Source organism: Chionomys nivalis, chromosome 19 (assembly GCF_950005125.1).
Source record: "Chionomys nivalis chromosome 19, mChiNiv1.1, whole genome shotgun sequence".
NCBI lineage: Eukaryota > Metazoa > Chordata > Mammalia > Rodentia > Cricetidae > Chionomys > Chionomys nivalis.
Window position 1 is genome coordinate 12,345,847 of NC_080104.1, and position 15,184 is coordinate 12,361,030.

Consider the following 15,184-nt stretch of genomic DNA (forward strand, 5'->3'; position numbering starts at 1 on the left):
AAATTACAGGATGGCAGGGTCACGGCTAATGCGTTCTAATTACCCACCGCCACTGTCATCCGCGGCCTCAACAGCACTGGGCCAACGGGATCTGTAATTGTAATTACCCCGCCCCCTTCCTAGACCTAGCACCCTCAGCCTGCCCTCAGGAGCCCTTCCAAGTTCCCAGCAGCAGTAGTGAAGGCTCCACCTGCAGCCACTCCGGGGCAGGCCCATGCCCTATAGGACTGTCCTGGGACCCGAGAGAGTCACGTTCCCCATAGAGTTGAAAGACTTGGGAAGTCTAACCCAGACCCACTTTCTCTGCTGGAAGACAGAGATGAGCAAGGGCCTACTTTTTTGAAAAGAACTTGAAAGCCTAAATGAAATCAAGCGTCCCTGGAAGACGAAACTACGGTATCCCCATTTTCTTCCAAAGGCACAGAAGATTCTCAGAGAAGGACCCCATCAGCTCACTTACTGGTGGCTGTACGACAAACGCAATTGGCTCCTTCTGCAAGAGGTACATTAACTGTGGTACCCACTCCCCAGGCCTAGTGCCCCTCTGTGACCAGCGGTTGCCTGTGGTCTCAAGGGAGCCAGCGAGGAGTGAGGTGTATGATGGCCCACAGACCCAAGGACACCCCAGCCCTGTTGTGACCCTCAGGACTGGGACCTCAGTCCTCCATGCCACTTGTGGTAGCATGCCTGTCATGCAGCCAGTGTTCCCTCCCTAGGATCCCTCTCTTCTGTCATCTCTAGGCACCCCACTTCTGGTAACAGTGGTGGCTGAATGTCCTGCCAACAACTCTTTTGTATCTTGAGTCCAACACGTGCCTTGGGCTGGAACCATTGTCCAACAGGGCGGGCACCTCCCTGCGTATCGTGAGGTCAGCTCCTGAGGGCAGAGCCTTGGCTCGCTCTGTCCGAATACAGTCTCAGGAAAACTCAGGACAGGTGGCATCCCCCATCCTCTAACGCCTGCACTGTGCCTCCCCAGACAAACTGCGGCTTCCTAAAAGAGGGACTCAAGCTGTCCTGTTTAGACTGGGGCTCCCTGAAGACAGGTTATGTCTGCTCAGACTTGATGAGAACAGACCGTGTCCCCACAGACCGTGGTCCCTGAGGACAGACCGTGTCCCCACACACCTGTGCTCTCTGAGGACAGACCGTGTCCACTCAGAGTGTGTTTTATCAAAGGCAGACTGTGTCTTCCTCAAAATTGGACTCACTGGACATAATGGCTTCTCCCCGTAGATAGGACCTTTGCAGTCTACCCCTCTGGCTCCCTGTCTGGTGCCCAGACATTCCTCCCAGGACACCATTTGTCATACTTTGATGAATGAAACTTACTAAGAATAACTCAGTCCTTGTCTCTAATGGTCAGGAGAGGGGGATGGAGAAGGCCAGAGGTTATGAAGGGTGGGGGATGCCGTCCATCCATCTCATGGCCCAAAAACATTTCCTGGGTGCCAGCTGGGCTTTACAGGAGACAAGGTCACACAGAACCCCTTATTTTGTCATTTCTACTGGTAACAATCACCAACACATCTTCAAGACCCTCCCACCTTTCCACCCCACAGTGTTACCTCAGGGCCACCTTCTGTCCCTGGACACAAGCGCTCTCTGCTCCCTCCCCCAGTGGAGTGGCGTCTTGGTGGGGACATGAGGAGCCCTTCCCAGGTGGATCTCTCTCCCTTGTCCTCCCCACTCTTCCTTGCTCTGCCCTTCCTCCTCCAAAGCCTCAAGCCTCCAGTTCAGAACTTCCCAGGACAACTGTCCTCAAGGGAACATCACAGGGGCCCTCAGGAGTGGGAAGGCGTGACCTTAGCCCATGTCTGTGACAGTACCTTGCTGGCGCTCTGCCACCTCCTAAGAGGGATGCTTCTGCCTGCTATTGGCAAAAACATCAGTCTATGAGCCAGGCAGTCTGATATGAGGCTGGCTCTGCTACTGACATCACTGTGACCTTGCAAAGCCATTTGCTCCTCTGGGCCTCAGTTTCCCTGGATTTAAAATTAATTTCTTTAGGATTTATGGTTTTCAAACTTTGAACAACAACTCTCCTCTTAAATAGTTAACTCATGTGGCGTCTCTGTTCCCTGAGCCAACAGAGAAAAGGATTGGCCTTCTGTGATACAAGTAGAAATGGGGACCAGCCCATCCGGGCCTGGTACATGCTTATGACCCCACCAATCAGGAAGCTGAGCCTAGGATTCAATGACAACCTAAGATGCAAAGGGCGTTCCAGACAGCCTGGACTGTAAATTGAGGTTCTGTCTGATGACGATGATGGTGATGGTGGTGGTGGTGATGATGATGATGATACTGCTTTTTCAGAGGTCCCAAGTTCTGTTCCTATCACCCACATCATTATAGCTGTATCTGGGAAGGACTCCCCAAGAACGGGACATGGTGACAGTCAGACGTGTGAAGGTGCCTATAACTTCAGTTCCAGGGTATTTGAAGCCCTCTGGCCTCCTTGGGCATTTGCACACACATAGTCCACACAAACTCCCCTCTCTCTCTCTCTCTCTCTCTCTCTCTCTCTCTCTCTCTCTCTCACACACACACACACACACAATTTTCTAATTAATAAATCTTTTAAAAGAATGATATTAAAAAGCATTGTATGCCCTACATTTGATCCACAATGCAGCTGGTCGCTCATATGCCCCTACACAGATCAGCACCAAGGCCCTTGAGAGCCTGTGGTGCAAACCTCTAAGGCGGAAATCCTTTTCTACTCAAGCAATCCGGAGCTCGTCCAGGGCTGGGAGCCCAGGACAGGGTGCTGACAGATCTAAGGAGCAGGCAATGATTGCACACTGGCCAGGCCTGGGGGAGGTTGACCTGGTGGGAGAATTCTTTCAACACTGGGTCCAGAGCTGCAGCCGGGTGCATACACTTCCCACTCACCAAAGTCACTGAAGACAACTTTGAGTTCGGAGCCAGGGGAGGAGAAGAACTGGGGAAGGCGGAGTCCACCTCCTCCGGAGGGAAGGATGCAGCTTTTCTCTAGGGTCCCTCTTGCATGCCCAGAACAGGTTATCACGGTAAAGGTGGGGAGAACAGGCAAGGAGTGCAGGCTGCAGGCTGCACTGGGAAGCTCGCCCAACGCTGATCTGGAAGACTGAGAATGTGGCACCTACACAGATTTCAGGTTGTGGGGGGATTGCAGGAACTGGTGACAGGAAAGGAAGACTCAGGGAAGGAAAATGTCACCCGTGAGAAGCCAGTCTAGGTCTGGAGTCCTAGCTAAGGCATCAGGGTAGATCTCCAGCCCCGACATCGTACTTAACAACTGTGATGCCAATGCCGAGTAAGGACTGTGTTCAGCTTCAGACACCCGGTGTCACCAGATAAAGAAGGTGCAGCCTTCCGCTAGTTTCTGAACAACCTGCATCTGCGGCACTGGAGAGGCCATTGTTCCTGAGATCCCTCAGGGAACATGGCAGGGGAATTACATGTGACTCCAGTCTTTGGCCCACTAGGGTATAAGATGGTGGAGGAGATACTTCACCCTCCCTTCCCCATCTAAAATTCTCCTCCCATACACACACACACACACACACACAGCTCCAAGCACTGAGACCATCGTAATCAAGAAGTCAGCTGAGGCCTCTGCCATCATGGGACTCACATTTCAGGGCAGGAAAGACAGATTATCACTAAGTGAAAACTATAATGTCGTTCAGATTATACTAAAGCGAAAGGTGGAGACGCAGAGGCAAGGGGAGGGGTTGCTGCTTTAGGCAGGGAGAAGGTCAAAATACTGTCCTGGGGTGAGATGGTGTATGATTGGAAACCAGGACAGCAAGAAGCTAGTCATGCTTTAGGGCCAAACGGGCTTGAAAAATGGGCAGTGTTTTTAAACAGAAAAGAACACGTGCCCATAAAAGTTAGAGGGCAGGGGAAGCAGAAGCTGTTCTCAGAACTTCTGTTCTCTGTCCAGCACTAACCTGGTCGCCAGATAGTGCCTTACTTTCATTTGACAGATAAGAAAAGTGACGCCCACAGGTCTGTTGAGGGTTGGCCTCTGAAAGCACACACAGGGAGGGGTCACAGCTTGAGACAGGTGGAGGAACCGGCCTGGTCCAGCCCGAGACTGGTAGACAGAGGAGAGGATTGAGAAGTGGTCCTCCCCCACTGTCCAGCCAGGTCCCTGATGGAGTGGGTGGTGAGTGCCCATGCTGCAAGCAGGCAGGGGGACAGATGGAAACACCTGGTGTGGCTCTGCGGCAGAGTAGGTGGATGAGGTCTTGACCAGGGCTCTGGTAACTACCCGTGAGTGACTGGGTTACTAAGAGCAAAACGATAAAGACCAGCCAACAGAGAAACCTAACCAGACAACTCACACAGGCTCCCATGCATACACACGTGCAGACTTCACAGAAACACAAACACACATGGAGCTGACTCCTCTCTCTCTCTCTCTCTCTCTCTCTCTCTCTCTCTCTCTCTCTCTCTCTCTCTCTAAAGGGTTTGGAGGACAAAGTCAGAGGTCACAGAACTGTGTGTGACCCAGCACAGTGCAGGTATCTCTTTCTGGAGTCCGAGAGTAAATGTCACCTATAACCTCCTCCCAGGTTTCCATTTCCCCCGGGTCCTCCCCTGAGGATACCTTATCTAGGCTACAAGCTTATGCAGACAGGAGGACCGCACTTTGCTGGTCATATCAAGAAGGAATGAAGTTTCATACTTTAAAGTCAGCCGCAGATCCAGGCCCAGAACAGCATCTGGGGGCTGAGGGAGAAGAGTATTTACAAGGTCAACACAAGGACTCAAAGTCAAGGTCAGTCAAGGTTTGCAGGAGGCTACAACGAGACTGCTGGAATGTGTAAATATTCCCAGAGGGGACTTGTCCCAGGAGAACACGAACACACTGCTATGGGCTGGGCTGCACCAAGAGAAAAAATGTTGGAGACCAGGAAGCTGGCCCTCGTGATACACTGGGTCCAGATTTAGAGAGGTCTCCAGAAATCCAGTATATGAATTGCTGCCTCTGGAGTGGTTAGCCCCAGGAAAGACGACTGTTGGGTGGATTTTGTCTACCTTTACATGTCTGACTGTCACCATGTCCCGTTCTTGGGGAGTCCTTCCCAGATACAGCTATAATTAGCTATCCCATCATTTGATCTGTGGGGTCTCCCCACTTGCTGTAGCTCTGGGAGGTGAAGATGCTATGTGCACCTTAGCTTCTGATTTGTTCCTGGGATACGACAGAAACTCAGTAAATGTCTACCCAGGAGAAGAAAGAAAGAGAGAAGGGAGAGAGAGAGAGAGAAATCTGGGCCTGCGGAATCTCTCTAGGACTGCCCTGTAAAAGACAGTTAGGCTGCTTCTCCAGAGCAGAAGGAATTCAACAGAAGCTGAAGCCTTAAATGTCGAATAATAGTGGCTGAATCGACAGCTTGGTGGTTAAGAGCACCGGCTGCTCTTCCAGAAGACCCAGGTTTGGTTCCCAGCACCACAACTGTCTGCAGCGCCAGTTTGAAGGGATCTGAGGCCTTCTTCTGGCCTCTGTGTTCACCAGGTTCTCATCCAGTGCACAGACATATCTGCAGGCCAAACGTCCATAGGCATAAACTATTCTTTTAATTAAAGACCAAGAGACCGGAGAGATAGACCAGAGATTAAGAGCACTTGTTCTTGCAGACAAACAGGTTCAATTCCTAGCACTCTCAGTGGCTGTTCACATCTGTTCATAACTCAAGTTCCAGGGGATCCAACATCCTCCTCTGATCTCTGCAAGCACCAGGCATGCGTGTGGTGCACAGATATGCATGCTAGCAAAATACTAATACACATAAACAGTATAGTGAATCTTTAAATTTTTTTTTTAAGAATTAAAGGTCAGGAAGCTGGAGAGATGGCTCAGAGGTTAAGAGCACTGGCTGCTCTTCCAGAGGTCCTGAGTTCAATTCCCAGCAACCACATGGTAGCTCACAACGATCTACACTCTTCTGGCAGGCAAGCATACGCGCAGGTAGAACACTGTAGACATAATGAATAAATAAATAATTAAAAGGTAAAAAAAAAGAATGAACGAATTAAAGGTCAGCTGGGGATGGTGGCACACGCCTTTAATCCCGGTACTTGGGAGGCAGAGGCAGGAGGATCTCTGTTTGAGTTCAAGGCTAGCCTGATCTACAGCCTAGTCTACATGGGGAGCTCCAGGTCAGTCAGGGCTACATAGAGAAACCCAAACAAACAACAAGGATTAAAGGTCAAATAGTCAAAGTACAGATTGGGTGGCCCCAGGGGATCCTGGGCTTCTTAGGAAGATGTTGTTGTTGTTGTTGTTCGGAGTTCTATTGTTGTTTTTCTGGATTTTTTAAAAATTACACTTCTTTTTCAGACAGCATCATGTAGACCAGGCTGACTTTGAGCTTACTATATACCTGAAGATGACTCTGAACTTCTGGTCCTCCTGCTTCTGACTCCTTATTGATGGGATTCCAGGCCAGCTTCATTATGCCCTGTTTATGTAGTGCTGGAGTCTGAAGGGCTTTGTGTCTATTCAGCAAGATGTGCACTCTACTGAGCTTCGTCCCCACCGAGGGAGATGTTTAAGCAGATCAAGAGAGCGTTTCTCAGAGATGTAGTAGCTTGAATGAATGAATGAGTGTGCGGAAGAATGGATGGGTGAATGAGTGGGGGGATGGATGGGTGGATGAGTGGGGGGATGGATGGGTGAGTGAGTGGGGGATGGATGGGTGAGTGAGTGGGGGATGGATGGGTGGATGAGTGGGGGATGGATGGGTGAATGAGTGGGGGTGGATGGGTGAATGAGTGGGGGGATGGATGGGGGGATGAGTGGGGGGATGGATGGGGGGATGAGTGGGGGTGGATGGGTGAATGAGTGGGGGGATGGATGGGGGGATGAGTGGGGGGATGGATGGGTGAATGAGTGGGGGTGGATGGGGGGATGAGTGGGGGTGGATGGGTGGATGAGTGGGGGGATGGATGGGTGGATGAGTGGGGGGATGGATGGGTGAATGAGTGGGGGTGGATGGGTGGATGAGTGGGGGGATGGATGGGTGAGTGAGTAGGTGAAGGAGAAAGTAGATGAATGGAAAATGGCCAGTGACTACCATATTTGAACATAGGCGTTCAAATGCTGAGCAGAAGTCTGGAGATGTCTGCCTTTGTCTCAGAGCTGAGACTGTAAATTGGCTCCAGGCCAGACCTCAGGTATATGAGGTCTGCGTTCAAAAGGCACGTGGGAGACCCACAAGACACACGCACAGGGGAAAGCACCTTGAATCACCCGAGCATCATGGGCCAGGTCATGCTATGTGACATACTTAGCTGGCAGGAGTGGTTGTCTTGGAAGCACTTGAGCTCTGACCCCTCCCACATCTTCCCTGACTTCCCAAGGAGCTCACATCCCACAGCCCACATTGGTGAATGTCTCAGGAATGATTTCTTGACACTAGTCAGTCCTGAAGTTATTGTCTTTCTTTTAACGTCTCTTCCCCTTGGGGAGTAGGATAGAGTAAATTCCTGCCCTTACTTGGTAGTAACTCATCCTGCAGAGGTTAGACGTGGGAGCCCCACAATGTCAGCTCCAGGCACAACTCTGAGCCCACTAGCAAAATCCGAAGTCCCAGAGAGATGGCTCACCCTTGCCTAGCAGCTCTGACCCAACCTATGAGCCTCCTGATTCCCCTGCCTCAGTTTCCCATTGCAAAGTACTCAATAAGCACAAGGTGAGTGATAAGACCTTCTTAATGGGTTTAGAAGCATCTAGATTAGATAGGGAGGCGCATATAGGCCCCTGGAGCCCTAGAACTGCCATCCGGTGGGACATGCATTCTGTCCATGCTCAGGGCTTGTCTCCAGCTGCCTTGCTGTGGCCAGTGACCTGGGGTTGACTCACAGCCAGCCGTGGGCAGGCGCTGCGGGGAGAAAGTGGCCCCCAGCTGAGCTCATGAACTTGCAATTAGCCATCTATGCCCCCTCACCACGAACAGCCTCCCAGCTTCCATAAGCACACATGTCCCAGGCTGCCCTTTCCCAACCACAGCTGTGGCTCCTGCATCTTATTTTAGCCTGGTGAAGCCTCTTGAAATGTCAGTCAGCATTGCAACTGAGCTCGGGATCATTAGGTCCAACCTGTGTGTTCTTTCGTTCAACACGGGAAGCCGGAGACAGGGATGGCCTTCGGGTCACACAGCTTATGACTGGTACGGTCAGAAATTGACCACAGGCTTCAGGAACTCACGTTCAGCTAGCTTTAATTCGAGGGGTACAGTCTGCTCCAGGCAGCCCCTCACCACACTTCTGGTGCCTCCAAAACCTGTACCTCTGGGTCCATTCCTGTTTTGTAAGTTAGTCGCTTCAGGCTTCTGAGTGAAAGTTCTAAAATGAAACTAATTTCAGAGTCTCTTTCCAAGGTTGGTTTGAGAATTTGCATGAGTTCGCATATCTGAAGTTTTGTTAATTCATAGTTATTACCATCTGGACATTAATCTCCACACCAAGGAGGCAAAGGCAAGTAGAGCTCTCTGTTCAGCTCCGGTCCAGCCTGGTCTACACACTGAGTTCCAGACCAGCTAGGACTGCACAACGAGACTGTCTCCAAAACAAAACGAAAAACCTATCCGCTAGTTGGACGAGGTGAGACACACTGCAGCCTCAGCTTTCAGAAGGCTGAGAAAAGACTCTTGCACTTGAAGCCAGCCCAGGCTACATTGTGCCTGACCGTCTAGGACACCCTGTCTTAATAGACCTTCCCCCCCCCAAAAAAAGTTCACTAGCGTTCTTGTGTGTTTGTTGGCATCACCAGACGTGCTCCTTGATGTAATAGTTCTGCAATTCAGTTTTATCAGTTTGCCCACAGGTGAATAGATTCCCAGAGGTTGACCACAGAACCAGACTTATGGAAAACTAACAGTGTTTCCATGGGGACAGAAGACTCTGCCCTCCACTCTGGCAACCACTACACAATGAGGACAGCTTGGGGACGCTCTGGGTCAGCCTGGGAAAGCCTGAGGAAACAGTTCTGAGTGAAAGTGAGCCTCAGTTTGTTCTTCTGCAAAATGGGACAGTCAGTCCCTGGATGGGAGCTGCGGAGGACGAGTGCTTTAGACAAGGTGGCAGGATGCCTGGCATGTTTCTTTCTTGCCTCCTCTGTCTTCCTGTTTCTCCATCGTCTGCTGAAAGTCAGTTGTTTCGACTCACAGCTGCCTCCCCCAGAGCTAGCTGCATAAAACTGACAAGGTCCTCCTGTTCCAGGTCCCTCCTGTACCAGTCACCAAAGCTCCGTTCCCACACGGCAGATAAGTTGTAGTCCAGAACACGTACAACATTGAGGTGGTCTTATTGCAATCCCAGAGAAACTGTTTAGTCAATGACTCGGTGAATTAATAGATGGAACCATTCCCAGAAACTCCTGTAAACTCATCCAGAGCGCTGAACGTTGGGCAACACTCAAGATTGCTCAGGGCCACAGCCCCAGTCCACTCCAACTCTGCCGTCAGCATCATCCTGGCCGCTTCCCGTCTCTCGCTTTGACACGGTCACCTTTCACATACCTTGCCCCCACCGTGCAGTCTGGATAATCAGGGAATTGAGAGCAGTCCCAGCCGTTTTGTTGCCAGTAACCGGGGCCCGCTGGCCAGTCAGGAGCCCTGCTATGCTCCCCAAGTCACACCTGTCCCCTCCTTCACCCTGCTCAACCTTCTGTGAAGAAAACTGACTCTTCCAGCTGTTGGCCCAGCTCTATGAACAGTTCGAGGGCTGGCAGAGCTCCAGAGGCCCCCACCTGCAGGGTTCTGCTCTGGTGAACCCTCTCCTCACATTGCATGACATTGCAACTCTGGACTCTACCAACAGAGGAGAGCAAGCTCCTCAGATAGGAAAGCCAGCAGAGCCCAGAGGCACTTCCATTGCTCTGAAAGCTGTCCTCGGAGCTTGGTTCTAGCTCTTTCCCCACCTTGATTCCCTGCTCTGGCCCCCATGCTTCTGGACCACCAATGGTCCCTATGTGTCAATGGGAGGATTCCAAGAGTTTCTAAACTGGGAGACCCTAATGGATTGCCCCGTCTACTGGAGAAGGTCCCTAGAGTTGTTTGAATGCATTTCTAATAGAGTTGTATGAAATGAGCTCTGGCCTTGGGTACCATGGGCCAGGGATGCTATAAGCCCCGTTCTAGACTACAAGGAAGTCTGTACAACAAAGAATAGCAACCTAGCCTCCTTGGAGGAGCACTTGAATCTAGCACAAAGTACTTACCATGAAATCGGTGTCAGCAGAGGGCAAGAGACTGGACCAAGGTCATCATCAAACTACTCTCTTACGTCATTCTATCAAGGGACACTGAAGAGTTCTAGCTCTAGGTTTTTTGTTTTGTTTTGTTTTCTTTGTTTTTTTTCTTTTTTTCCAAGACAAGGTTTCTCTTTGTAGCCATGGCTGTCCCCGAACTTACTCTGTAGACCAGGCTGGCCTTGAACTCAGAGATCTGCCTGCCTCTGCCCCCAAGTACTGGAATTAAAGGTCTATGCCACAACGCTCAGCTTCGAACTTTCTTCTCATGATGTGTATATGCATATATTACCTATACGTATGCGGGTATGTGCACATGCGTGCCGTTTCCCATGGTGGCCAGCGAGGGCATCAGAACTCTTGGCACAGAGTTACAGGTGGCTGTGAGCTGCCCAGTGTGGGTGCTGGGACTGACGAACAGCTTGCATTCCTAACAACTGAGTCATCTCTCCAGCCCCCTGAATATAATTTATTTAGAAACCAGCCTCAAGGATTACCAGTTGAGCAGCTGACAGTAAAGGAAGACAGTGTAGAAATAAGCTCTGAGTAATCCGAAGGCCAGGGAGCCGCTGTCAGTGCACTGACTCATATTGGCCGAGTAATACATTTATTTTAAAATCTATTTAGTCTGACCTTAATAACTGAACTAGCTTTTTGCTCTAGTTGGTACTGTACACATCTCTGTATTTCACCTACGTCTCTCTAACAATATAGACTTTCAGTTTGGTTCTTTTTTAAAAAAATATTTCTTATTGGTTATTTACTTTATTTTATGTGCACTGGTGTGAAGGTGTCAGATCCCCTGGAACTGGATCTTCAGACAGTTGTGAGCTGCCATGTGGGTGCTGGGAACTGAACCCTGGTCCTCTGGAAGAGCAGTCAGTGCTCTTAACTGCTGAGCCATCTCTCCAGCCCCTTCAGTTTGGTTCTTATACAAACTATGTCCCAGGCCACCCGCCGCCAAGGCTGATGACCTGAGTTCAGCCCCCAGCACCCACATGTGGCTCACACCCCTCTGTAATGGGATCCAGTGCCTTCTTCTCGCATACAGAGCACTCACACATAAAATACAAATAAATAAACATTAAAAAATAAATTAAATACAAAAAGTTTTAAGTCTAAAACTCTAATAAAACTCTTTACTTTTTAATGGGAAATTTTTTTATTATTTTACATGTGATAACTTTTATATTTGGATTTAAACCTAGCCTCTTGCTAACTACTTCTGATAAATCTTACTCCTTTCCCTTTTTCTCTTCCTCCTTTGCTTTCTGTTGGAATTATTTTATTTAGTCAACCTCTCTATTAATTTTAAAGTCACACATAATTTTTCATTCATTGAAATGTATAGACTTGGAGTGTAGTTCATTTTGGTGTGTGGTGGTTTTACTTTTTTACGTTTTTTTTCTAATAAAGTTTATAAATTTTGAAAAAAATAAAATTTAGTATCTACCTAAAGATTAGAGCATGCGCTTGTAAAACCTCTTAATGTTTATTTATTTATTTATTTATTTTGCTTTCGTTTCCTAACTCCATGCAAGGACTTCAAAATCTTATGTCCTGTACACTATCATCACCATATATACATAATCAATCTTCGGTATTAATTTGTGTCATTTTCATTGCTTAGTTTGCCCTTCCAGTTAGGGTCCTCCTTCTGGGAGACTCTACTGATGTGAATTCTTGGTAGTTACACTCACCTTAAAACATTTTTCAAATCAAGACAGCCTCACTCTGTGTCCCAGACTGGTTACAAACTGTCTGGGCTCAAGTGACCTTCCCATCATGCTCTGGAACTACAGGGATACAGTAGCACACCCAGCTTCTCTTGTGTTCCTGTGAGGATGTACTTAGTTTGCCCTCACTTTTGACTAGCTTTTCTAGGTAGCCAATAGACAGGGCACCGTTTATTCCAGCCACTGTGGTGTTCTCAGTTACAGCAGCAAACATGTAACTGGTTCTCATTTCCAGGGAGGCAAGTAGGGTGATGGGTAGTTGTTCGCTTGCGGCCAACGATATAATCTCTCATGCATACCTAACGACCCTCTAAAGGAGAACCTTCAGACTGCTGGGCACGGTTAGAGAGACGGCTCAGAGGTAAGGGGCTCCAAGTTCGGCTCCCAGCACCCACATCAGACGGCTCACAACCACCTGTAACTGCACCCGCAGGGACATCCTCTTTGGGCCTTCTTAGGTACTTGGACTCACACATGCATGCCCACACAAACACACCACACAAATACACATAATTCAAATAAAGAAAACTTTTTTTAAAAGCCACACGCGATGGCACATGACTTTAATCACTGCACTCAGGAGGCAGAGTTGGGCAGATCTCTGTGTGTTCAAACCTGGTCTACTCAGGGAGACACAGGCCCGCCAGCCAGTACTGCACAGTGAGACTCTGTCTGGAAAAACAAAAACAGATTGCTGAGTCTGTGGAGATGTCTAGAGAATGCGTGCCCAGGGAGGCCAAAGAAGTTCTTCCCCTCTGCACAGACTTTGCCCTGTGTATTCTGTTTTTAATTGTTTTTTGTTTGTTTGTTTTGTTTTTTTCTGAGACAGGGTTTCTCTGTGTAGCCCAGGCTGTCCTAGAACTCTCTCTGTAGACCAGGCTGGTGTCTAACTCAGACACTACCTACCTCTGCCTCCCGAGTGCTGGGATTAAAGGTGTGCACCACCACCGCCCGGCTGCCCTATACATTCATCAGGGTGATCTTTTATTCCATCTCACACCGCCTTTGTCGTGAATCACAGTAGCAAACGGTGTCACTCTGAGTTCTGTGTATCTCTCTGGCAAGCAACATGAACCCGAAGAGAATGCCGGGAACCCTTGAGCTAATCGCTGGCAGGTCAGAAATACAGGTCCCTTGTTGGCACTGGCAACGGGCATCAGCCCTTTAACTTGAGGAGTCTCCACAACTTTCGGTGTAGGAGCTGAGTAAAATTGTGCCGAGTCACGCTGCAACCTGGGTTCAGGTCCTGAGCTGGGGAAGGGGCATCAGTGCAAGAATGTCCAACTACCAGATGAGTTTCATGCAGGTTGCTGGCCCAAATAACTCGAGTCATCTTTATTTATATTTCAAAAACAAGTATGTTTTCCCCCAACCTCCAACTTTTAAAACAAAACCGCACTCAGCATTTTGTTAGCTTGACTAAGTATGGCACATCCTGCCTTTCCAAAGCTAGAAGGTGATGAACATAGGTACACCTTCTCAAGAATAACAATATCGTTCAAAATGTAACAAGACATACTTATAGGAATAAGGGCAATTTGCAGTAAACTACTCACTCACAGTTATCCCGTATTTCTCGAACTGTTCCCTTGTCCTACAAAAGGTTCCTGCAAGTCTAAGCCTCTCTATAACCTGAGAAGCAGCATTTCCCAAAAACTTTTCGAGAGAATATTGGAGAAAAAATGGGGTTTCTGGGAAGAGTACATCTGTCCTGCTCGTGACTGACAAAGCGAAACGCTAAGCCGACAAGAGAGTCATCGACGTTATGAGAGAAGAGAGTGTGCAGGCCACGTGGTCCCGGAAGTACCCTGTGCTGTCCCGAGGTCCACTGGCTCTTGCCAAGTGAGAGACCATCTTCACAGGTCTTGCCTCGCAGAGAGATGCGTTGGACGAGCATTCATATGCTGACCCAGAACTAGGCCACATAGCTCCCAGCAAAACTGTATGACACCCAGCAGGCATCTGATGGAGGACAGTCAGTGGGGAGAACCCTCACGACGTCATCAGATGCGTGTGTGGTTTTCCTGTCTCTTAAAGCACCCCTGAGAATCCCAGTCTCCTCCAGATTCCGTCCTTTCATGGAGAGATCGACAATCCATCACTCCTTTCAAGGTAATCTGTAGGTTTCCCGTTTTAAAGATTTATTGTATGTTGTTTTATGTATGTGAGTGCTCCATCTGAGTGCTCCTATGTGCTCCATCTGAGTGCTCGTATGTGCTCCACTGCATGCCTGGTACCTGTGGAGGTCAGAAGAGGGCTCAGAACCCCTGGAACTAGAGTTCTATAGACAGTTTTGAGCCAACTACGTGGGTCCTTTAAATTGAACCTGGGTCCTCTGCAAGAGCAACAAGGGCTCTTAACCACTGAGCCATCTCGCCAGCCCCTCTCTGACTATATTTAAGGTCTCCTTCTCTCTGGTTTTTCAATCTTCCTTGACAGACTGATGTGTGTTCCTTCTCAGCCATCTTGCTATAGGGTCTTACTGAGCACATGGATCCATCTCTGTTATGCGCTTCAGAGACCACCACATATGACCTTTCACCTTCTCTGAAACTGCTCAGGGCCTCCTCCGTGTCTCAGAAGCTGTCCTATAGCCCCCACCATTTTTACGTCTCCACACTTCACTCTGATATTTTTTCTGATCTAGCTTCTGATTTGCTACCTCTTTCTTCAGCCATGTCTAATATGCTCTTAAACCTACCCTTTAAATTGCTGTTTTCAGCTATTATTTTTAGCTCTAAAATTTTCACTTAAAAAAATAAGTTTCAATTATCTGCCAAAATTCTCAGTCATGTCCTTTATTTCTATCTTCCTGAAATAGTGGGGGAGGGAGGTTGTTTTTTTTTTCTTTGTTTTTATTAAATATGTGTCTAAAACCAGGCCGTGATGGTGCACGCCTTTATCCCAGCACTTGAGAGGCAGAGGCAGGAGGATCTCTGAGTTTGAGGCCAGCCTGGTCTATAGAGTGAGTTCCAGGGCAGTCAGTCTATACAGGAAAACCCTGTTTCGAACCCCCCCCCCAAAAAAGGTGTGTCTGATCCCTAAGGCCCAGAGCCCCTGAGGTATGTTTTCCTTCTGTGTTTGCCTGTCAGATCCCATCACATTGTCCGATTTTGTGTTGGGGTTTTTGAGTTTTGTGTATATCCGTATTTTGCTTCTTTGTGGTTTGTTTGTTGTTGACACTGCAGTTACGACT